The 17045-nt window shown below is 43.9% G+C and overlaps 50 non-coding genes across 50 annotated transcripts; all 50 read right to left on the bottom strand.

Moving 5' to 3' along the window:
* Positions 1-67: 67 nt before the first annotated feature.
* On the bottom strand, positions 68-149 carry Trnas-aga. Its single transcript has one exon. It is a non-coding gene; the product is annotated as a tRNA-Ser (tRNA).
* Positions 150-399: 250 nt separating this feature from the next.
* Trnas-gcu lies at positions 400-481 on the bottom strand. Its single transcript has one exon. It is a non-coding gene; the product is annotated as a tRNA-Ser (tRNA).
* Positions 482-576: 95 nt separating this feature from the next.
* On the bottom strand, positions 577-658 carry Trnas-uga. Its single transcript has one exon. It is a non-coding gene; the product is annotated as a tRNA-Ser (tRNA).
* Positions 659-737: 79 nt separating this feature from the next.
* On the bottom strand, positions 738-819 carry Trnal-uaa. Its single transcript has one exon. It is a non-coding gene; the product is annotated as a tRNA-Leu (tRNA).
* A 229-nt stretch (positions 820-1048) lies between these two features.
* Positions 1049-1130, bottom strand: Trnas-aga. Its single transcript has one exon. It is a non-coding gene; the product is annotated as a tRNA-Ser (tRNA).
* A 562-nt stretch (positions 1131-1692) lies between these two features.
* On the bottom strand, positions 1693-1774 carry Trnas-cga. The gene has a single exon. It is a non-coding gene; the product is annotated as a tRNA-Ser (tRNA).
* Positions 1775-1843: 69 nt separating this feature from the next.
* On the bottom strand, positions 1844-1925 carry Trnas-aga. Its single transcript has one exon. It is a non-coding gene; the product is annotated as a tRNA-Ser (tRNA).
* Positions 1926-1995: 70 nt separating this feature from the next.
* On the bottom strand, positions 1996-2077 carry Trnas-aga. The gene has a single exon. It is a non-coding gene; the product is annotated as a tRNA-Ser (tRNA).
* Positions 2078-2479: 402 nt separating this feature from the next.
* Positions 2480-2561, bottom strand: Trnas-cga. Its single transcript has one exon. It is a non-coding gene; the product is annotated as a tRNA-Ser (tRNA).
* A 69-nt stretch (positions 2562-2630) lies between these two features.
* Trnas-cga lies at positions 2631-2712 on the bottom strand. The gene has a single exon. It is a non-coding gene; the product is annotated as a tRNA-Ser (tRNA).
* Positions 2713-3274: 562 nt separating this feature from the next.
* Trnas-cga lies at positions 3275-3356 on the bottom strand. Its single transcript has one exon. It is a non-coding gene; the product is annotated as a tRNA-Ser (tRNA).
* Positions 3357-3909: 553 nt separating this feature from the next.
* Positions 3910-3991, bottom strand: Trnas-cga. Its single transcript has one exon. It is a non-coding gene; the product is annotated as a tRNA-Ser (tRNA).
* A 562-nt stretch (positions 3992-4553) lies between these two features.
* Positions 4554-4635, bottom strand: Trnas-cga. The gene has a single exon. It is a non-coding gene; the product is annotated as a tRNA-Ser (tRNA).
* Positions 4636-4704: 69 nt separating this feature from the next.
* Trnas-cga lies at positions 4705-4786 on the bottom strand. Its single transcript has one exon. It is a non-coding gene; the product is annotated as a tRNA-Ser (tRNA).
* A 69-nt stretch (positions 4787-4855) lies between these two features.
* On the bottom strand, positions 4856-4937 carry Trnas-cga. Its single transcript has one exon. It is a non-coding gene; the product is annotated as a tRNA-Ser (tRNA).
* Positions 4938-5006: 69 nt separating this feature from the next.
* Trnas-aga lies at positions 5007-5088 on the bottom strand. The gene has a single exon. It is a non-coding gene; the product is annotated as a tRNA-Ser (tRNA).
* Positions 5089-5156: 68 nt separating this feature from the next.
* Trnas-aga lies at positions 5157-5238 on the bottom strand. Its single transcript has one exon. It is a non-coding gene; the product is annotated as a tRNA-Ser (tRNA).
* Positions 5239-5487: 249 nt separating this feature from the next.
* Trnas-gga lies at positions 5488-5569 on the bottom strand. Its single transcript has one exon. It is a non-coding gene; the product is annotated as a tRNA-Ser (tRNA).
* A 373-nt stretch (positions 5570-5942) lies between these two features.
* Trnas-cga lies at positions 5943-6024 on the bottom strand. Its single transcript has one exon. It is a non-coding gene; the product is annotated as a tRNA-Ser (tRNA).
* A 69-nt stretch (positions 6025-6093) lies between these two features.
* On the bottom strand, positions 6094-6175 carry Trnas-cga. Its single transcript has one exon. It is a non-coding gene; the product is annotated as a tRNA-Ser (tRNA).
* Positions 6176-6737: 562 nt separating this feature from the next.
* On the bottom strand, positions 6738-6819 carry Trnas-cga. Its single transcript has one exon. It is a non-coding gene; the product is annotated as a tRNA-Ser (tRNA).
* A 553-nt stretch (positions 6820-7372) lies between these two features.
* Positions 7373-7454, bottom strand: Trnas-cga. Its single transcript has one exon. It is a non-coding gene; the product is annotated as a tRNA-Ser (tRNA).
* A 562-nt stretch (positions 7455-8016) lies between these two features.
* Positions 8017-8098, bottom strand: Trnas-cga. Its single transcript has one exon. It is a non-coding gene; the product is annotated as a tRNA-Ser (tRNA).
* A 69-nt stretch (positions 8099-8167) lies between these two features.
* Positions 8168-8249, bottom strand: Trnas-cga. Its single transcript has one exon. It is a non-coding gene; the product is annotated as a tRNA-Ser (tRNA).
* Positions 8250-8318: 69 nt separating this feature from the next.
* On the bottom strand, positions 8319-8400 carry Trnas-aga. Its single transcript has one exon. It is a non-coding gene; the product is annotated as a tRNA-Ser (tRNA).
* Positions 8401-8799: 399 nt separating this feature from the next.
* Trnas-cga lies at positions 8800-8881 on the bottom strand. Its single transcript has one exon. It is a non-coding gene; the product is annotated as a tRNA-Ser (tRNA).
* Positions 8882-9254: 373 nt separating this feature from the next.
* Trnas-cga lies at positions 9255-9336 on the bottom strand. The gene has a single exon. It is a non-coding gene; the product is annotated as a tRNA-Ser (tRNA).
* Positions 9337-9405: 69 nt separating this feature from the next.
* On the bottom strand, positions 9406-9487 carry Trnas-cga. Its single transcript has one exon. It is a non-coding gene; the product is annotated as a tRNA-Ser (tRNA).
* A 69-nt stretch (positions 9488-9556) lies between these two features.
* Positions 9557-9638, bottom strand: Trnas-cga. The gene has a single exon. It is a non-coding gene; the product is annotated as a tRNA-Ser (tRNA).
* A 402-nt stretch (positions 9639-10040) lies between these two features.
* Positions 10041-10122, bottom strand: Trnas-aga. The gene has a single exon. It is a non-coding gene; the product is annotated as a tRNA-Ser (tRNA).
* A 69-nt stretch (positions 10123-10191) lies between these two features.
* Positions 10192-10273, bottom strand: Trnas-cga. The gene has a single exon. It is a non-coding gene; the product is annotated as a tRNA-Ser (tRNA).
* A 562-nt stretch (positions 10274-10835) lies between these two features.
* Trnas-cga lies at positions 10836-10917 on the bottom strand. Its single transcript has one exon. It is a non-coding gene; the product is annotated as a tRNA-Ser (tRNA).
* Positions 10918-11471: 554 nt separating this feature from the next.
* Positions 11472-11553, bottom strand: Trnas-cga. Its single transcript has one exon. It is a non-coding gene; the product is annotated as a tRNA-Ser (tRNA).
* A 69-nt stretch (positions 11554-11622) lies between these two features.
* Positions 11623-11704, bottom strand: Trnaf-gaa. The gene has a single exon. It is a non-coding gene; the product is annotated as a tRNA-Ser (tRNA).
* Positions 11705-11954: 250 nt separating this feature from the next.
* On the bottom strand, positions 11955-12036 carry Trnas-cga. The gene has a single exon. It is a non-coding gene; the product is annotated as a tRNA-Ser (tRNA).
* Positions 12037-12105: 69 nt separating this feature from the next.
* Trnas-aga lies at positions 12106-12187 on the bottom strand. Its single transcript has one exon. It is a non-coding gene; the product is annotated as a tRNA-Ser (tRNA).
* A 69-nt stretch (positions 12188-12256) lies between these two features.
* Trnas-cga lies at positions 12257-12338 on the bottom strand. Its single transcript has one exon. It is a non-coding gene; the product is annotated as a tRNA-Ser (tRNA).
* A 68-nt stretch (positions 12339-12406) lies between these two features.
* On the bottom strand, positions 12407-12488 carry Trnas-aga. Its single transcript has one exon. It is a non-coding gene; the product is annotated as a tRNA-Ser (tRNA).
* A 249-nt stretch (positions 12489-12737) lies between these two features.
* Positions 12738-12819, bottom strand: Trnaf-gaa. The gene has a single exon. It is a non-coding gene; the product is annotated as a tRNA-Ser (tRNA).
* A 705-nt stretch (positions 12820-13524) lies between these two features.
* Trnas-aga lies at positions 13525-13606 on the bottom strand. Its single transcript has one exon. It is a non-coding gene; the product is annotated as a tRNA-Ser (tRNA).
* A 324-nt stretch (positions 13607-13930) lies between these two features.
* Positions 13931-14012, bottom strand: Trnas-uga. The gene has a single exon. It is a non-coding gene; the product is annotated as a tRNA-Ser (tRNA).
* Positions 14013-14414: 402 nt separating this feature from the next.
* Trnas-aga lies at positions 14415-14496 on the bottom strand. The gene has a single exon. It is a non-coding gene; the product is annotated as a tRNA-Ser (tRNA).
* Positions 14497-14564: 68 nt separating this feature from the next.
* Positions 14565-14646, bottom strand: Trnas-aga. The gene has a single exon. It is a non-coding gene; the product is annotated as a tRNA-Ser (tRNA).
* A 250-nt stretch (positions 14647-14896) lies between these two features.
* Positions 14897-14978, bottom strand: Trnas-cga. Its single transcript has one exon. It is a non-coding gene; the product is annotated as a tRNA-Ser (tRNA).
* Positions 14979-15682: 704 nt separating this feature from the next.
* On the bottom strand, positions 15683-15764 carry Trnas-aga. The gene has a single exon. It is a non-coding gene; the product is annotated as a tRNA-Ser (tRNA).
* A 70-nt stretch (positions 15765-15834) lies between these two features.
* Positions 15835-15916, bottom strand: Trnas-aga. Its single transcript has one exon. It is a non-coding gene; the product is annotated as a tRNA-Ser (tRNA).
* A 70-nt stretch (positions 15917-15986) lies between these two features.
* Trnas-cga lies at positions 15987-16068 on the bottom strand. The gene has a single exon. It is a non-coding gene; the product is annotated as a tRNA-Ser (tRNA).
* Positions 16069-16468: 400 nt separating this feature from the next.
* On the bottom strand, positions 16469-16550 carry Trnas-aga. The gene has a single exon. It is a non-coding gene; the product is annotated as a tRNA-Ser (tRNA).
* Positions 16551-16620: 70 nt separating this feature from the next.
* On the bottom strand, positions 16621-16702 carry Trnas-cga. The gene has a single exon. It is a non-coding gene; the product is annotated as a tRNA-Ser (tRNA).
* A 250-nt stretch (positions 16703-16952) lies between these two features.
* Trnas-aga lies at positions 16953-17034 on the bottom strand. The gene has a single exon. It is a non-coding gene; the product is annotated as a tRNA-Ser (tRNA).
* Between the last annotated feature and the right edge of the window lie 11 nt (positions 17035-17045).

Below are 17045 nucleotides of genomic sequence, written 5' to 3'. Positions count from 1 at the left end.
AGATTTTTCGAATAGCATTTTAACCTCTTTGTTATTTTGATCAGGGATTTTTCAAACAAAAATATATCGTTGCCGGAAGGACTCGAACCTGCGCGGGAAGATCCCATTGGATTTCTAGTCCAACGCCTTAACCGCTCGGCCACGGCAACCTTGGATGTTAGTCCCTACTTTTTTTAAATGGTAAAACTGCATCGAAATTGCAACTGGATCAATAAAGTATTAAAAATGTGTTTGAAGAAAAAAGAACCGTTGCGGGTAGGATTCGAGCCTGCGCGCGAAGATCCCGTTGTATTTTCAGTCGAACGGCTTAACCACTCGGCCTTCGTAACCTTGGATTTTTCAAATAGCTCTTTTACCTCTTTGTTATTTTGATTAGGGATTTTTCAAACAAAAATGTATCGTTGCGGGCAGGATTCGAGCCTGCGCGGGAAGATCCCATTTGATTAGCAGTCCAACGTCTTAACCGCTCGGCCACCGCAACCATGGATGTTCGTCCCTATTTTTTAATAGTAAAACTGCATCGAAATTGAAACTGGATCATTTAAGTATTACAAATATGTTTGAAGAAAAAAGAACCGTTGCGGGCAGGGTTCGAACCTGCGCGGGAAGATCCCATTGGATTTCAAGTCCAACGCCTTAACCACTCGGCCACCGCAACCTTGGATTTTTGAAATAGCTTCTTTTCTTCTTTTTTATTTTGATCAGGGATTCTTCAAACAAAATGTCGAAAAATGTATCGTTGCGAGCAGGATTCGAACCTGCGCGGGAAGATCCCATTGGATTTTAAGTCCAACGCCTTAACCACTCGGCCACCTCAACCTTGGGTGTTAAGAATAGCTTCTTTTCCGATCTGCTATTTTGATCAAGGATTGTTGAAACAAAATGCAGCGTTGCGGGCAGGATTGGAACCTGCGAGGCAAAATCCCATTGGATTTCTAGTCGACCGCGTTAACCACTCGGCCATCGCAACCTTTGACTTTTTATTAAGCTTTATTTCCGCTTTTTATTTTGATATGGAATTCTTCAAACAAAATGTCGAAAAATGTATCGTTGCGGGCAGGATTCGAACCTGTGCGGGAAGATCCCATTGGATTTCTAGTCCAACGCCTTAACCACTCGGCCACCGCAACCTTGGATTTTGCGAATAGCATTTCAACCTCTTTGTTATTTTGATCAGGGATTCTTCAAACAAAATGTCGAAAAATGTATCGTTGCTGCAGGATTCGAACCATCACGGGAAGATCCCATTGGATTTCTAGTCCAACGCCTTAACCGCTTGGCCACCGCAACCTTGGATGTTCGTCCCTACTTTTTTTAAATGGTAAAACTGCATCGAATTTGCAACTGGATCAATAAAGTATTAAAAATGTATTTGAAGAAAAAAGAACCGTTGCGGGCAGGATTCGAGCCTGCGCGGGAAGATCCCATTTGATTTCCAGTCGAACGGCTTAACCACTCGGCCTTCGCAACCTTGGATTTTTCAAATAGCTTTTTTACCTCTTTGTTATTTTGATCAGGAATTTTTCAAACAAAAATGTATCGTTGCGGGCAGGATTCCAGCCTGCGCGTTAAGATCCCATTTGATTTCCAGTCGAACGGCTTAACCACTCAGCCTTCGCAACTATGGATTTTTCAAATAGCTGTTTTACCTCTTTGTTATTTTGATCAGGGATTTTTCAAACAAAAATGTATCGTTGCGGGCAGGATTCGAACCTGCGCGGGAAGATCCCATTGGATTTCGAGTCCAACGCCTTAACCCCTCGGCCACCGCAACCTTGGGTGTTTAAAATAGCTTCTTTTTTGCTTTGCTATTTTGATCAGGGATTGTTGAAACAAAATGAAGCGTTGCGGGCAGGATTCGAACCTGCGCGGGAAGATCCCATTGGATTTCTAGTCCAACGCCTTAACCACTCGGCCACCGCAACCTTGGATTTTTCGAATAGCATTTTAACCTTTTTGTTATTTTGATCAGGGATTTTTCAAACAAAAATATATCGTTGCCGGAAGGACTCGAACCTGCGCGGGAAGATCCCATTGGATTTCTAGTCCAACGCCTTAACCGCTCGGCCACGGCAACCTTGGATGTTCGTCCCTACTTTTTTTAAATTGTAAAACTGCATCGAAATTGCAACTGGATCAATAAAGTATTAAAAATGTGTTTAAAGAAAAAAGAACCGTTGCGGGTAGGATTCGAGCCTGCGCGCGAAGATCCCGTTGGATTTTCAGTCGAACGGCTTAACCACTCGGCCTTCGTAACCTTGGATTTTTCAAATAGCTCTTTTACCTCTTTGTTATTTTGATTAGGGATTTTTCAAACAAAAATGTATCGTTGCGGGCAGGATTCGAGCCTGCGCGGGAAGATCCCATTTGATTTCCAGTCGAACGGCTTAACCACTCGGCCTTCGCAACCATGGATTTTTCAAATAGCTGTTTTACCTCTTTGTTATTTTGATCAGGGATTTTTCAAACAAAAATCTATCTTTGCGGGCAGGATTCGAACCTGCGCGGGAAGATCCCATTGGATTTCGAGTCCAACGCCTTAACCACTCGGCCACCGCAACCTTGGGTGTTTAAAATAGCTTCTTTTCCGCTTTGCTATTTTGATCAAGGATTGTTGAAACAAAATGAAGCGTTGCGGGCAGGATTTGAACCTGCGCGGGAAGATCCAATTGTATTTCGAGTCCAACGCCTTAACCACTCGGCCACCGCAACCTTGGGTGTTAAAAATAGCTTCTTTTCCGATCTACTATTTTGATCAAGGATTGTTTAAACAAAATGAAGCGTTGCGGGCAGGATTCGAACCTGCGCGGGAAGATCCCATTGGATTTCTAATCGACCGCCTTAACCACTCGGCCATCGCAACCTTTGATTTTTGATTAAGCTTCATTTCCGCTTTGCTATTTTGATAAGGGATTCTTCAAACAAAATGTCGAAAAATGTATCGTTGCGGGCAGGATTCGAACCTGCGCGGGAAGATCCCATTGGATTTCTAGATTAACTCCTTATCCGCTCGGCCACCGCAACATTGGATGTTCGTCCCTACTTTTTTTAAATGCTAAAACTGCGTTGAAATTGCAACTGGATCAATAAAGTATTAAAAATGTGTTTGAAGAAAAAAAAACCGTTGCGGGCAGGATTCGAGCCTGCGCGTTAAGATCCCATTTGATTTCCAGTCGAACGGCTTAACCACTCAACCTTCGCAACCATGGATTTTTCAAATAGCTGTTTTACCTCTTTGTTATTTAGATCAGGGATTTTTCAAACAAAAATGTATCGTTGCGGGCAGGATTCGAACCTGCGCGGAAAGATCCCATTGGATTTCGAGTCCAACGCCTTAACCCCTCGGCCACCGCAACCTTGGGTGTTTTAAATAGCATTTTAACCTCTGTTATTTTGATCAGGGATTTTTCAAACAAAAATATATCGTTGCCGAAAGGGCTCGAACCTGCGCGGGAAGATCCCATTGGATTTCTAGTCCAACGCCTTAACCGCTCGGCCACGGCAACCTTGGATGTTCGTCCTTACTTTTTTTAAATGGTAAAACTGTATCGAAATTGCAACTGGATCAATAAAGTATTAAAAATGTGTTTGAAGAAAAAAGAACCGTTGCGGGTAGGATTCGAGCCTGCGCGGGAAGATCCCATTGGATTTTCAGTCGAACGGCTTACCCACTCGGCCTTCGTAACCTTGGATTTTTCAAACAGCTTTTTTACCTCTTTTTTTATTTTGATTAGGGATTTTTCAAACAAAAATGTATCGTTGCGGGCAGGATTCGAGCCTGCGCGGGAAGATCCCATTTGATTTCCAGTGGAACGGTTTAACCACTCGGCCTTCGCAACCATGGATTTTTCAAATAGCTGTTTTACCTCTTTGTTATTTTGATCAGGGATTTTTCAAACAAAAATGTATCGTTGCGGGCAGGATTCGAACCTGCGCGGGAAGATCCCATTGGATTTCGAGTCCAACGCCTTAACCACTCGGCCACCGCAACCTTGGGTGTTAAAAATAGCTTCTTTTCCGATCTACTATTTTGATCAAGGATTGTTTAAACAAAATGAAGCGTTGCGGGCAGGATTCGAACCTGCGCGGGAAGATCCCATTGGATTTCTAATCGACCGCCTTAACCACTCGGCCATCGCAACCTTTGATTTTTGATTAAGCTTCATTTCCGCTTTGCTATTTTGATAAGGGATTCTTCAAACAAAATGTCGAAAAATGTATCGTTGCGGGCAGGATTCGAACCTGCGCGGGAAGATCCCATTGGATTTCTAGTCCAACTCCTTATCCGCTCGGCCACCGCAACATTGGATGTTCGTCCCTACTTTTTTTAAATGCTAAAACTGCGTTGAAATTGCAACTGGATCAATAAAGTATTAAAAATGTGTTTGAAGAAAAAAGAACCGTTGCGGGCAGGATTCGAGCCTGCGCGTTAAGATCCAATTTGATTTCCAGTCGAACGGCTTAACCACTCGGCCTTCGCAACCATTGATTTTTCAAATATCTGTTTTACCTCTTTGTTATTTTGATCAGGGATTTTTCAAACAAAAATGTATCGTTGCGGGCAGGATTCGAACCTGCGCGGGAAGATCCCATGGGATTTCGAGTCCAACGCCTTAACCACTCGGCCACCGCAACCTTGGGTGTTTAAAATAGCTTCTTTTCCGCTTTGCTATTTTCATCAAGGATTGTTGAAACAAAAAGAAGCGTTGCGGGCAGGATTCGAACCTGCGCTGGAAGATCCCATTGGATTTCGAGTCCAACGCCTTAACCCCTCGGCCACCGCAACCTTGGGTGTTTAAAATAGCTTCTTTTCCGCTTTGCTATTTTCATCAAGGATTGTTGAAACAAAAAGAAGCGTTGCGGGCAGGATTCGAACCTGCGCTGGAAGATCCCATTGGATTTCGAGTCCAACGCCTTAACCCCTCGGCCACCGCAACCTTGGGTGTTTAAAATAGCTTCTTTTTTGCTTTGCTATTTTGATCAGGGATTGTTGAAACAAAATGAAGCGTTGCGGGCAGGATTCGAACCTGCGCGGGAAGATCCCATTAGATTTCTAGTCCAACGCCTTAACCACTCGGCCACCGCAACCTTGGATTTTTCGAATAGCATTTTAACCTCTGTTATTTTGATCAGGCATTTTTCAAACAAAAATATATCGTTGCCGGAAGGACTCGAACCTGCGCGGGAAGATCCCATTGGATTTCTAGTCCAACGCCTTAACCGCTCGGCCACGGCAACCTTGGATGTTCGTCCCTACTTTTTTAAATGGTAAAACTGCATCGAAATTGCAACTGGATCAATAAAGTATTAAAAATGTGTTTGAAGAAAAAAGAACCATTGCGGGTAGGATTCGAGCCTGCGCGCGAAGATCCCGTTGGATTTTTAGTCGAACGGCTTAACCACTCGGCCTTCGTAACCTTGGATTTTTCAAATAGCTCTTTTACCTCTTTGTTATTTTGATTAGGGATTTTTCAAACAAAAATGTATAGTTGCGGGCAGGATTCGAGCCTGCGCGGGAAGATCCCATTTGATTTCCAGTCGAACGCCTTAACCCCTCGGCCACCGCAACCTTGGGTGTTTAAAATAGCTTCTTTTTTGCTTTGCTATTTTGATCAAGGATTGTTGAAACAAAATAAAGCATTGCGGGCAGGATTCGAACCTGCGCGGGAAGATCCCGTTGGATTTTCAGTCGAACGGCTTAACCACTCGGCCTTCGTAACCTTGGATTTTTCAAATAGCTCTTTTACCTCTTTGTTATTTTGATTAGGGATTTTTCAAACAAAAATGTATCGTTGCGGGCAGGATTCGAGCCTGCGCGGGAAGATCCCATTTGATTTCCAGTCGAACGGCTTAACCACTCGGCCTTCGCAACCATGGATTTTTCAAATAGCTGTTTTACCTCTTTGTTATTTTGATCAGGGATTTTTCAAACAAAAATCTATCTTTGCGGGCAGGATTCGAGCCTGCGCGGGAAGATCCCATTGGATTTCGAGTCCAACGCCTTAACCACTCGGCCACCGCAACCTTGGGTGTTTAAAATAGCTTCTTTTCCGCTTTGCTATTTTGATCAAGGATTGTTGAAACAAAATGAAGCGTTGCGGGCAGGATTTGAACCTGCGCGGGAAGATCCAATTGTATTTCGAGTCCAACGCCTTAACCACTCGGCCACCGCAACCTTGGGTGTTAAAAATAGCTTCTTTTCCGATCTACTATTTTGATCAAGGATTGTTTAAACAAAATGAAGCGTTGCGGGCAGGATTCGAACCTGCGCGGGAAGATCCCATTGGATTTCTAATCGACCGCCTTAACCACTCGGCCATCGCAACCTTTGATTTTTGATTAAGCTTCATTTCCGCTTTGCTATTTTGATAAGGGATTCTTCAAACAAAATGTCGAAAAATGTATCGTTGCGGGCAGGATTCGAACCTGCGCGGGAAGATCCCATTGGATTTCTAGTCCAACTCCTTATCCGCTCGGCCACCGCAACATTGGATGTTCGTCCCTACTTTTTTTAAATGCTAAAACTGCGTTGAAATTGCAACTGGATCAATAAAGTATTAAAAATGTGTTTGAAGAAAAAAGAACCGTTGCGGGCAGGATTCGAGCCTGCGCGTTAAGATCCCATTTGATTTCCAGTCGAACGGCTTAACCACTCAACCTTCGCAACCATGGATTTTTCAAATAGCTGTTTTACCTCTTTGTTATTTAGATCAGGGATTTTTCAAACAAAAATGTATCGTTGCGGGCAGGATTCGAACCTGCGCGGAAAGATCCCATTGGATTTCGAGTCCAACGCCTTAACCCCTCGGCCACCGCAACCTTGGGTGTTTTAAATAGCATTTTAACCTCTGTTATTTTGATCAGGGATTTTTCAAACAAAAATATATCGTTGCCAAAAGGGCTCGAACCTGCGCGGGAAGATCCCATTGGATTTCTAGTCCAACGCCTTAACCGCTCGGCCACGGCAACCTTGGATGTTCGTCCTTACTTTTTTTAAATGGTAAAACTGTATCGAAATTGCAACTGGATCAATAAAGTATTAAAAATGTGTTTGAAGAAAAAAGAACCGTTGCGGGTAGGATTCGAGCCTGCGCGGGAAGATCCCATTGGATTTTCAGTCGAACGGCTTACCCACTCGGCCTTCGTAACCTTGGATTTTTCAAACAGCTTTTTTACCTCTTTTTTTATTTTGATTAGGGATTTTTCAAACAAAAATGTATCGTTGCGGGCAGGATTCGAGCCTGCGCGGGAAGATCCCATTTGATTTCCAGTGGAACGGTTTAACCACTCGGCCTTCGCAACCATGGATTTTTCAAATAGCTGTTTTACCTCTTTGTTATTTTGATCAGGGATTTTTCAAACAAAAATGTATCGTTGCGGGCAGGATTCGAACCTGCGCGGGAAGATGCCATTGGATTTCGAGTCCAACGCCTTAACCACTCGGCCACCGCAACCTTGGGTGTTAAAAATAGCTTCTTTTCCGATCTACTATTTTGATCAAGGATTGTTTAAACAAAATGAAGCGTTGCGGGCAGGATTCGAACCTGCGCGGGAAGATCCCATTGGATTTCTAATCGACCGCCTTAACCACTCGGCCATCGCAACCTTTGATTTTTGATTAAGCTTCATTTCCGCTTTGCTATTTTGATAAGGGATTCTTCAAACAAAATGTCGAAAAATGTATCGTTGCGGGCAGGATTCGAACCTGCGCGGGAAGATCCCATTGGATTTCTAGTCCAACTCCTTATCCGCTCGGCCACCGCAACATTGGATGTTCGTCCCTACTTTTTTTAAATGCTAAAACTGCGTTGAAATTCCAACTGGATCAATAAAGTATTAAAAATGTGTTTGAAGAAAAAAGAACCGTTGCGGGCAGGATTCGAGCCTGCGCGTTAAGATCCAATTTGATTTCCAGTCGAACGGCTTAACCACTCGGCCTTCGCAACCATGGATTTTTCAAATATCTGTTTTACCTCTTTGTTATTTTGATCAGGGATTTTTCAAACAAAAATGTATCGTTGCGGGCAGGATTCGAACCTGCGCGGGAAGATCCCATGGGATTTCGAGTCCAACGCCTTAACCACTCGGCCACCGCAACCTTGGGTGTTTAAAATAGCTTCTTTTCCGCTTTGCTATTTTCATCAAGGATTGTTGAAACAAAAAGAAGCGTTGCGGGCAGGATTCGAACCTGCGCTGGAAGATCCCATTGGATTTCGAGTCCAACGCCTTAACCCCTCGGCCACCGCAACCTTGGGTGTTTAAAATAGCTTCTTTTTTGCTTTGCTATTTTGATCAGGGATTGTTGAAACAAAATGAAGCGTTGCGGGCAGGATTCGAACCTGCGCGGGAAGATCCCATTAGATTTCTAGTCCAACGCCTTAACCACTCGGCCACCGCAACCTTGGATTTTTCGAATAGCATTTTAACCTCTGTTATTTTGATCAGGCATTTTTCAAACAAAAATATATCGTTGCCGGAAGGACTCGAACCTGCGCGGGAAGATCCCATTGGATTTCTAGTGCAACGCCTTAACCGCTCGGCCACGGCAACCTTGGATGTTCGTCCCTACTTTTTTAAATGGTAAAACTGCATCGAAATTGCAACTGGATCAATAAAGTATTAAAAATGTGTTTTAAGAAAAAAGAACCATTGCGGGTAGGATTCGAGCCTGCGCGCGAAGATCCCGTTGGATTTTTAGTCGAACGGCTTAACCACTCGGCCTTCGTAACCTTGGATTTTTCAAATAGCTCTTTTACCTCTTTGTTATTTTGATTAGGGATTTTTCAAACAAAAATGTATAGTTGCGGGCAGGATTCGAGCCTGCGCGGGAAGATCCCATTTGATTTCCAGTCGAACGCCTTAACCCCTCGGCCACCGCAACCTTGGGTGTTTAAAATAGCTTCTTTTTTGCTTTGCTATTTTGATCAAGGATTGTTGAAACAAAATAAAGCATTGCGGGCAGGATTCGAACCTGCGCGGGAAGATCCCGTTGGATTTTCAGTCGAACGGCTTAACCACTCGGCCTTCGTAACCTTGGATTTTTCAAATAGCTCTTTTACCTCTTTGTTATTTTGATTAGGGATTTTTCAAACAAAAATGTATCGTTGCGGGCAGGATTCGAGCCTGCGCGGGAAGATCCCATTTGATTTCCAGTCGAACGGCTTAACCACTCGGCCTTCGCAACCATGGATTTTTCAAATAGCTGTTTTACCTCTTTGTTATTTTGATCAGGGATTTTTCAAACAAAAATGTATCGTTGCTAGCAGGATTCGAACCTGCGCGGGAAGATCCCATTGGATTTCGAGTCCAACGCCTTAACCACTCCGCCACCGCAACCTTGGGGGTTTAAAATAGCTTCTTTTCCGCTTTGCTATTTTGATCAAGGATTGTTGAAACAAAATGAAGCGTTGCGGGCAGGATTCGAACCTGCGCGGGAAGATCCCATTGAATTTCGAGTCCAACGCCTTAACCCCTCGGCCACCGCAACCTTGGGTGTTTAAAATAGCTTCTTTTTTGCTTTGCTATTTTGATCAGGGATTGTTGAAACAAAATGAAGCGTTGCGGGCAGGATTCGAACCTTCGCGGGAAGATCCAATTGGATTTCGAGTCCAACGCCTTTACCGCTCGGCCACGGCAACCTTGGATGTTCGTCCCTACTTTTTTTAAATTGTAAAACTGCATCGAAATTGCAACTGGATCAATAAAGTATTAAAAATGTGTTTGAAGAAAAAAGAACCGTTGCGGGTAGGATTCGAGCCTGCGCGCGAAGATCCCGTTGGATTGTCAGTCGAACGGCTTAACCACTCGGCCTTCGTAACCTTGGATTTTTCAAATAGCTCTTTTACCTCTTTGTTATTTTGATTAGGGATTTTTCAAACAAAAATGTATCGTTGCGGGCAGGATTCGAGCCTGCGCGGGAAGATCCCATTTGATTTCCAGTCGAACGGCTTAACCACTCGGCCTTCGCAACCATGGATTTTTCAAATAGCTGTTTTACCTCTTTGTTATTTTGATCAGGGATTTTTCAAACAAAAATCTATCTTTGCGGGCAGGATTCGAGCCTGCGCGGGAAGATCCCATTGGATTTCGAGTCCAACGCCTTAACCACTCGGCCACCGCAACCTTGGGTGTTTAAAATAGCTTCTTTTCCGCTTTGCTATTTTGATCAAGGATTGTTGAAACAAAATGAAGCGTTGCGGGCAGGATTTGAACCTGCGCGGGAAGATCCAATTGTATTTCGAGTCCAACGCCTTAACCACTCGGCCACCGCAACCTTGGGTGTTAAAAATAGCTTCTTTTCCGATCTACTATTTTGATCAAGGATTGTTTAAACAAAATGAAGCGTTGCGGGCAGGATTCGAACCTGCGCGGGAAGATCCCATTGGATTTCTAATCGACCGCCTTAACCACTCGGCCATCGCAACCTTTGATTTTTGATTAAGCTTCATTTCCGCTTTGCTATTTTGATAAGGGATTCTTCAAACAAAATGTCGAAAAATGTATCGTTGCGGGCAGGATTCGAACCTGCGCGGGAAGATCCCATTGGATTTCTAGTCCAACTCCTTATCCGCTCGGCCACCGCAACATTGGATGTTCGTCCCTACTTTTTTTAAATGCTAAAACTGCGTTGAAATTGCAACTGGATCAATAAAGTATTAAAAATGTGTTTGAAGAAAAAAGAACCGTTGCGGGCAGGATTCGAGCCTGCGCGTTAAGATCCCATTTGATTTCCAGTCGAACGGCTTAACCACTCAACCTTCGCAACCATGGATTTTTCAAATAGCTGTTTTACCTCTTTGTTATTTAGATCAGGGATTTTTCAAACAAAAATGTATCGTTGCGGGCAGGATTCGAACCTGCGCGGAAAGATCCCATTGGATTTCGAGTCCAACGCCTTAACCCCTCGGCCACCGCAACCTTGGGTGTTTTAAATAGCATTTTAACCTCTGTTATTTTGATCAGGGATTTTTCAAACAAAAATATATCGTTGCCGAAAGGGCTCGAACCTGCGCGGGAAGATCCCATTGGATTTCTAGTCCAACGCCTTAACCGCTCGGCCACGGCAACCTTGGATGTTCGTCCTTACTTTTTTTAAATGGTAAAACTGTATCGAAATTGCAACTGGATCAATAAAGTATTAAAAATGTGTTTGAAGAAAAAAGAACCGTTGCGGGTAGGATTCGAGCCTGCGCGGGAAGATCCCATTGGATTTTCAGTCGAACGGCTTACCCACTCGGCCTTCGTAACCTTGGATTTTTCAAACAGCTTTTTTACCTTTTTTTTTTATTTTGATTAGGGATTTTTCAAACAAAAATGTATCGTTGCGGGCAGGATTCGAGCCTGCGCGGGAAGATCCCATTTGATTTCCAGTCGAACGGCTTAACCACTCGGCCTTCGCAACCATGGATTTTTCAAATAGCTGTTTTACCTCTTTGTTATTTTGATCAGGGATTTTTCAAACAAAAATGTATCGTTGCGGGCAGGATTCGAACCTGCGCGGGAAGATCCCATTGGATTTCGAGTCCAACGCCTTAACCACTCGGCCACCGCAACCTTGGGTGTTTAAAATAGCTTCTTTTCCGCTTTGCTATTTTCATCAAGGATTGTTGAAACAAAAAGAAGCGTTGCGGGCAGGATTCGAACCTTCGCGGGAAGATCCAATTGGATTTCGAGTCCAACGCCTTAACCACTCAGCCACCGGAACCTTTGATGTTCGTCCCTACTTTTTTTAAATGGTAAAACTGCATTGAAATTCCAACTGGATCAATAAAGTATTAAAAATGTGTTTGAAGAAAAAAGAACCGTTGCGGGCAGGATTCGAGCCTGCGCGTTAAGATCCAATTTGATTTCCAGTCGAACGGCTTAACCACTCGGCCTTCGCAACCATGGATTTTTCAAATAGCTGTTTTACCTCTTTGTTATTTTGATCAGGGATTTTTCAAACAAAAATGTATCGTTGCGGGCAGGATTCGAACCTGCGCGGGAAGATCCCATTGGATTTCGAGTCCAACGCCTTAACCACTCGGCCACCGCAACCTTGGGTGTTTAAAATAGCTTCTTTTCCGCTTTGCTATTTTCATCAAGGATTGTTGAAACAAAAAGAAGCGTTGCGGGCAGGATTCGAACCTGCGCTGGAAGATCCCATTGGATTTCGAGTCCAACGCCTTAACCCCTCGGCCACCGCAACCTTGGGTGTTTAAAATAGCTTCTTTTTTGCTTTGCTATTTTGATCAGGGATTGTTGAAACAAAATGAAGCGTTGCGGGCAGGATTCGAACCTGCGCGGGAAGATCCCATTAGATTTCTAGTCCAACGCCTTAACCACTCGGCCACCGCAACCTTGGATTTTTCGAATAGCATTTTAACCTCTGTTATTTTGATCAGGCATTTTTCAAACAAAAATATATCGTTGCCGGAAGGACTCGAACCTGCGCGGGAAGATCCCATTGGATTTCTAGTCCAACGCCTTAACCGCTCGGCCACGGCAACCTTGGATGTTCGTCCCTACTTTTTTAAATGGTAAAACTGCATCGAAATTGCAACTGGATCAATAAAGTATTAAAAATGTGTTTGAAGAAAAAAGAACCATTGCGGGTAGGATTCGAGCCTGCGCGCGAAGATCCCGTTGGATTTTTAGTCGAACGGCTTAACCACTCGGCCTTCGTAACCTTGGATTTTTCAAATAGCTCTTTTACCTCTTTGTTATTTTGATTAGGGATTTTTCAAACAAAAATGTATAGTTGCGGGCAGGATTCGAGCCTGCGCGGGAAGATCCCATTTGATTTCCAGTCGAACGCCTTAACCCCTCGGCCACCGCATCCTTGGGTGTTTAAAATAGCTTCTTTTTTGCTTTGCTATTTTGATCAAGGATTGTTAAAACAAAATAAAGCATTTCGGGCAGGATTCGAACCTGCGCGGGAAGATCCCGTTGGATTTTCAGTCGAACGGCTTAACCACTCGGCCTTCGTAACCTTGGATTTTTCAAATAGCTCTTTTACCTCTTTGTTATTTTGATTAGGGATTTTTTAAACAAAAATGTTTAGTTGCGGGCAGGATTCGAGCCTGCGCGGGAAGATCCCATTTGATTTCCAGTCGAACGGCTTAACCACTCGGCCTTCGCAACCATTGATTTTTCAAATAGCTGTTTTACCTCTTTGTTATTTTGATCAGGGATTTTTCAAACAGAAATATATCGTTGCCGGCAGGACTCGAACCTGCGCGGGAAGATCCCATTGGATTTCTAGTCCAACGCCGTAAACGCTCGGCCACCGCAACCTTGGATGTTCGTCCCTACTTTTCTTAAATTGTAAAACTGCATCGAAATTGCAACTGGATCAATAAAGTTTTAAAAATGTGTTTGAAGAAAAAAGAACCGTTGCGGGTAGGATTCGAGCCTACGCGGGAAGATCCAATTTGATTTCCAGTCGAGTGGCTTAACCACTCGGCCTTCGCAACCTTGGATTTTTGAAATAGCTTTTTTACCTCTTTGTTATTTTGATCAGGGATTTTTCAAACAAAAATGAATCGTTGCGGGCAGGATTCGAACCTGCGCGGGAAGATCCCATCGGATTTCGAGTCCAACGCCTTATGAACTCGGCCACCGCAACCTTGGGTTTTTAAAATAGCTTTTTTTCCGCTTTGCTATTTTGATCAAGGATTGTTGAAACAAAATGAAGCGTTGCGGGCATGATTCGGACCTGCGCGGGAAGATCCCATTGCATTTCTAGTCCAACGCCTTAATCACTCGGCCATCGCAACCTTGGGTGTTTAAAATAGAACCGTTGCGGGCAGGATTCGAGCCTGCGCGTTAAGATCCAATTTGATTTCTAGTCCAACGCCTTAACCACTCGGCCACCGCAACCTTGGATTTTTCGAATAGCATTTTAACCTCTTTGTTATTTTGATCAGGGATTTTTCAAACAAAAATATATCGTTGCCGGAAGGACTCGAACCTGCGCGGGAAGATCCCATTGGATTTCTAGTCCAACGCCTTAACCGCTCGGCCACGGCAACCTTGGATGTTCGTCCCTACTTTTTTTAAATGGTATAACTGCATCGAAATTGCAACTGGATCAATAAAGTATTAAAAATGTGTTTGAAGAAAAAAGAACCGTTGCGGGTAGGATTCGAGCCTGCGCGCGAAGATCCCGTTGGATTTTCAGTCGAACGGCTTAACCACTCGGCCTTCGTAACCTTGGATTTTTCAAATAGCTCTTTTACCTCTTTGTTATTTTGATTAGGGATTTTTCAAACAAACATGTATAGTTGCGGGCAGGATTCGAGCCTGCGCGGGAAGATCCCATTTGATTTCTTCTCGAGCGGCTTAACCACTCGGCCTTCGCAACCTTGGATTTTTCGAATAGCATTTTAATCTCTTTGTTATTTTGATCAGGGATTTTTCAAACAGAAATATATCGTTGCCGGCAGGACTCTAACCTGCGCGGGAAGATCCCATTGGATTTCTAGTCCAACGCCTTAACCGCTCGGCCACCGCAACCTTGGATTTTTCGAATAGCATTTTAACCTCTGTTATTTTGATCAGGGATTTTTCAAACAAAAATATATCGTTGCCGGAAGGACTCGAACCTGCGCGGGAAGATCCCATTGGATTTCTAGTCCAACGCCTTAACCGCTCGGCCACGGCAACCTTGGATGTTCGTCCCTACTTTTTTTAAATGGTAAAACTGCATCGAAATTGCAACTGGATCAATAAAGTATTAAAAATGTGTTTGAAGAAAAAAGAACCGTTGCGGGTAGGATTCGAGCCTGCGCGCGAAGATCCCGTTGGATTTTCAGTCGAACGGCTTAACCACGCGGCTTTCGTAACCTTGGATTTTTCAAATAGCTGTTTTACCTTTTTGTTATTTTGATCAGGGATTTTTCAAACAAAAATGTATCGTTGCGGGCAGGATTCGCACCTGCGCGGGAAGATCCCATTGGATTTCGAGTTCAACGCCTTAACCCCTCGGCCACCGCAACCTTGGGTGTTTAAAATAGCTTCTTTTCCGCTTTGCTATTTTGATCAAGGATTGTTGAAACAAAATGAAGCGTTGCGGGCAGGATTCGAACCTACGCGGGAAGATCCACTTGTACTTCGAGTCCAACGCCTTAACCACTCGGCCTTCGTAACCTTGGATTTTTCAAATAGCTCTTTTACCTCTTTGTTATTTTGATTAGGTATTTTTCAAACAAAAATGTATAGTTGCGGGCAGGATTCGAGCCTGCGCGGGAAGAGCCCATTTGATTTCCAGTCGAACGGCTTTACCACTCGGCCTTCGCAACCATGGATTTTTCAAATAGCTGTTTTACCTCTTTGTTATTTTGATCAGGGATTTTTCAAACAGAAATATATCGTTGCCGGCAGGACTCGAACCTGCGCGGGAAGATCCCATTGGATTTCTAGTCCAACGCCGTAACCGCTCGGCCACCGCAACCTTGGATGTTCGTCCCTACTTTTCTTAAATTGTAAAACTGCATCGAAATTGCAACTAGATCAATAAAGTTTTAAAAATGTGTTTGAAGAAAAAAGAACCGTTGCGGGTAGGATTCGAGCCTACGCGGGAAGATCCCATTTGATTTCCAGTCGAGCGGCTTAACCCCTCGGCCACCGCAACTTTGGGTGTTTAAAATAGCTTCTTTTTTGCTTTGCTATTTTGATCAGGGATTGTTGAAACAAAATGAAGCGTTGCGGTCAGGATTCGAACCTGCGCGGGAAGATCCCATTGGATTTCTAGTCCAACGCCTTAACCACTCGGCCACCGCAACCTTGGATTTTTCGAATAGCATTTTAACCTCTTTGTTATTTTGATCAGGGATTTTTCAAACAGAAATATATCGTTGCCGGCAGGACTCGAACCTGCGCGGGAAGATCCCATTGGATTTCTAGTCCAACGCCTTAACCGCTCGGCCACCGCAACCTTGGTTTTATCGAATAGCATTTTAATCTCTTTGTTATTTTGATCAGGGATTTTTCAAACAGAAATATATCGTTGCCGGCAGGACTCTAACCTGCGCGGGAAGATCCCATTGGATTTCTAGTCCAACGCCTTAACCGCTCGGCCACCGCAACCTTGGATTTTTCGAATAGCATTTTAACCTCTTTGTTATTTTGATAAGGGATTTTTCAAACAGAAATATATCGTTGCCGGCAGGACTCGAACCTGCGCGGGAAGATCCCATTGGATTTCTAGTCCAACGCCGTAACCGCTCGGCCACCGCAACCTTGGATGTTCGTCCTACTTTTCTTAAATTGTAAAACTGCATCGAAATTGCAACTGGATCAATAAAGTTTTAAAAATGTGTTTGAAGAAAAAAGAACCGTTGCGGGTAGGATTCGAGCCTACGCGGGAAGATCCCATTTGATTTCCAGTCGAGCGGCTTAACCCCTCGGCCACCGCAACTTTGGGTGTTTAAAATAGCTTCTTTTTTGCTTTGCTATTTTGATCAGGGATTGTTGAAACAAAATGAAGCGTTGCGGGCAGGATTCAAACCTGCGCGGGAAGATCCCATTGGATTTCTAGTCCAACGCCTTAACCACTCGGCCACCGCAACCTTGGATTTTTCGAATAGCATTTTAACCTCTTTGTTATTTTGATCAGGGATTTTTCAAACAGAAATCTATCGTTGCCGGCAGGACTCGAACCTGCGCGGGAAGATCCCATTGGATTTCTAGTCCAACGCCTTAACCGCTCGGCCACCGCAACCTTGGATGTTCGTCCCTACTTTTTTTAAATGGTAAAACTGCATCGAAATGCCAACTGGATCAATAAAGTATTAAAAATGTGTTTGAAGAAAAAAGAACCGTTGCGGGTAGGATTCGCGCCTGCGCGGGAAGGTCCCATTTGATTTCTTCTCGAGCGGCTTAACCACTCGGCCTTCGCAACCTTGGATTTTTCGAATAGCATTTTAATCTCTTTGTTATTTTGATCAGGGATTTTTCAAACAGAAATATATCGTTGCCGGCAGGACTCTAACCTGCGCGGGAAGATCCCATTGGATTTCTAGTCCAACGCCTTAACCGCTCGGCCACCGCAACCTTGGATTTTT

This window comes from Nematostella vectensis, chromosome 14 (assembly GCF_932526225.1).
Source record: "Nematostella vectensis chromosome 14, jaNemVect1.1, whole genome shotgun sequence".
In the NCBI taxonomy this organism is placed as follows: Eukaryota; Metazoa; Cnidaria; class Anthozoa; order Actiniaria; family Edwardsiidae; genus Nematostella; species Nematostella vectensis.
This window is presented reverse-complemented; position numbering and strand designations above follow the sequence as displayed.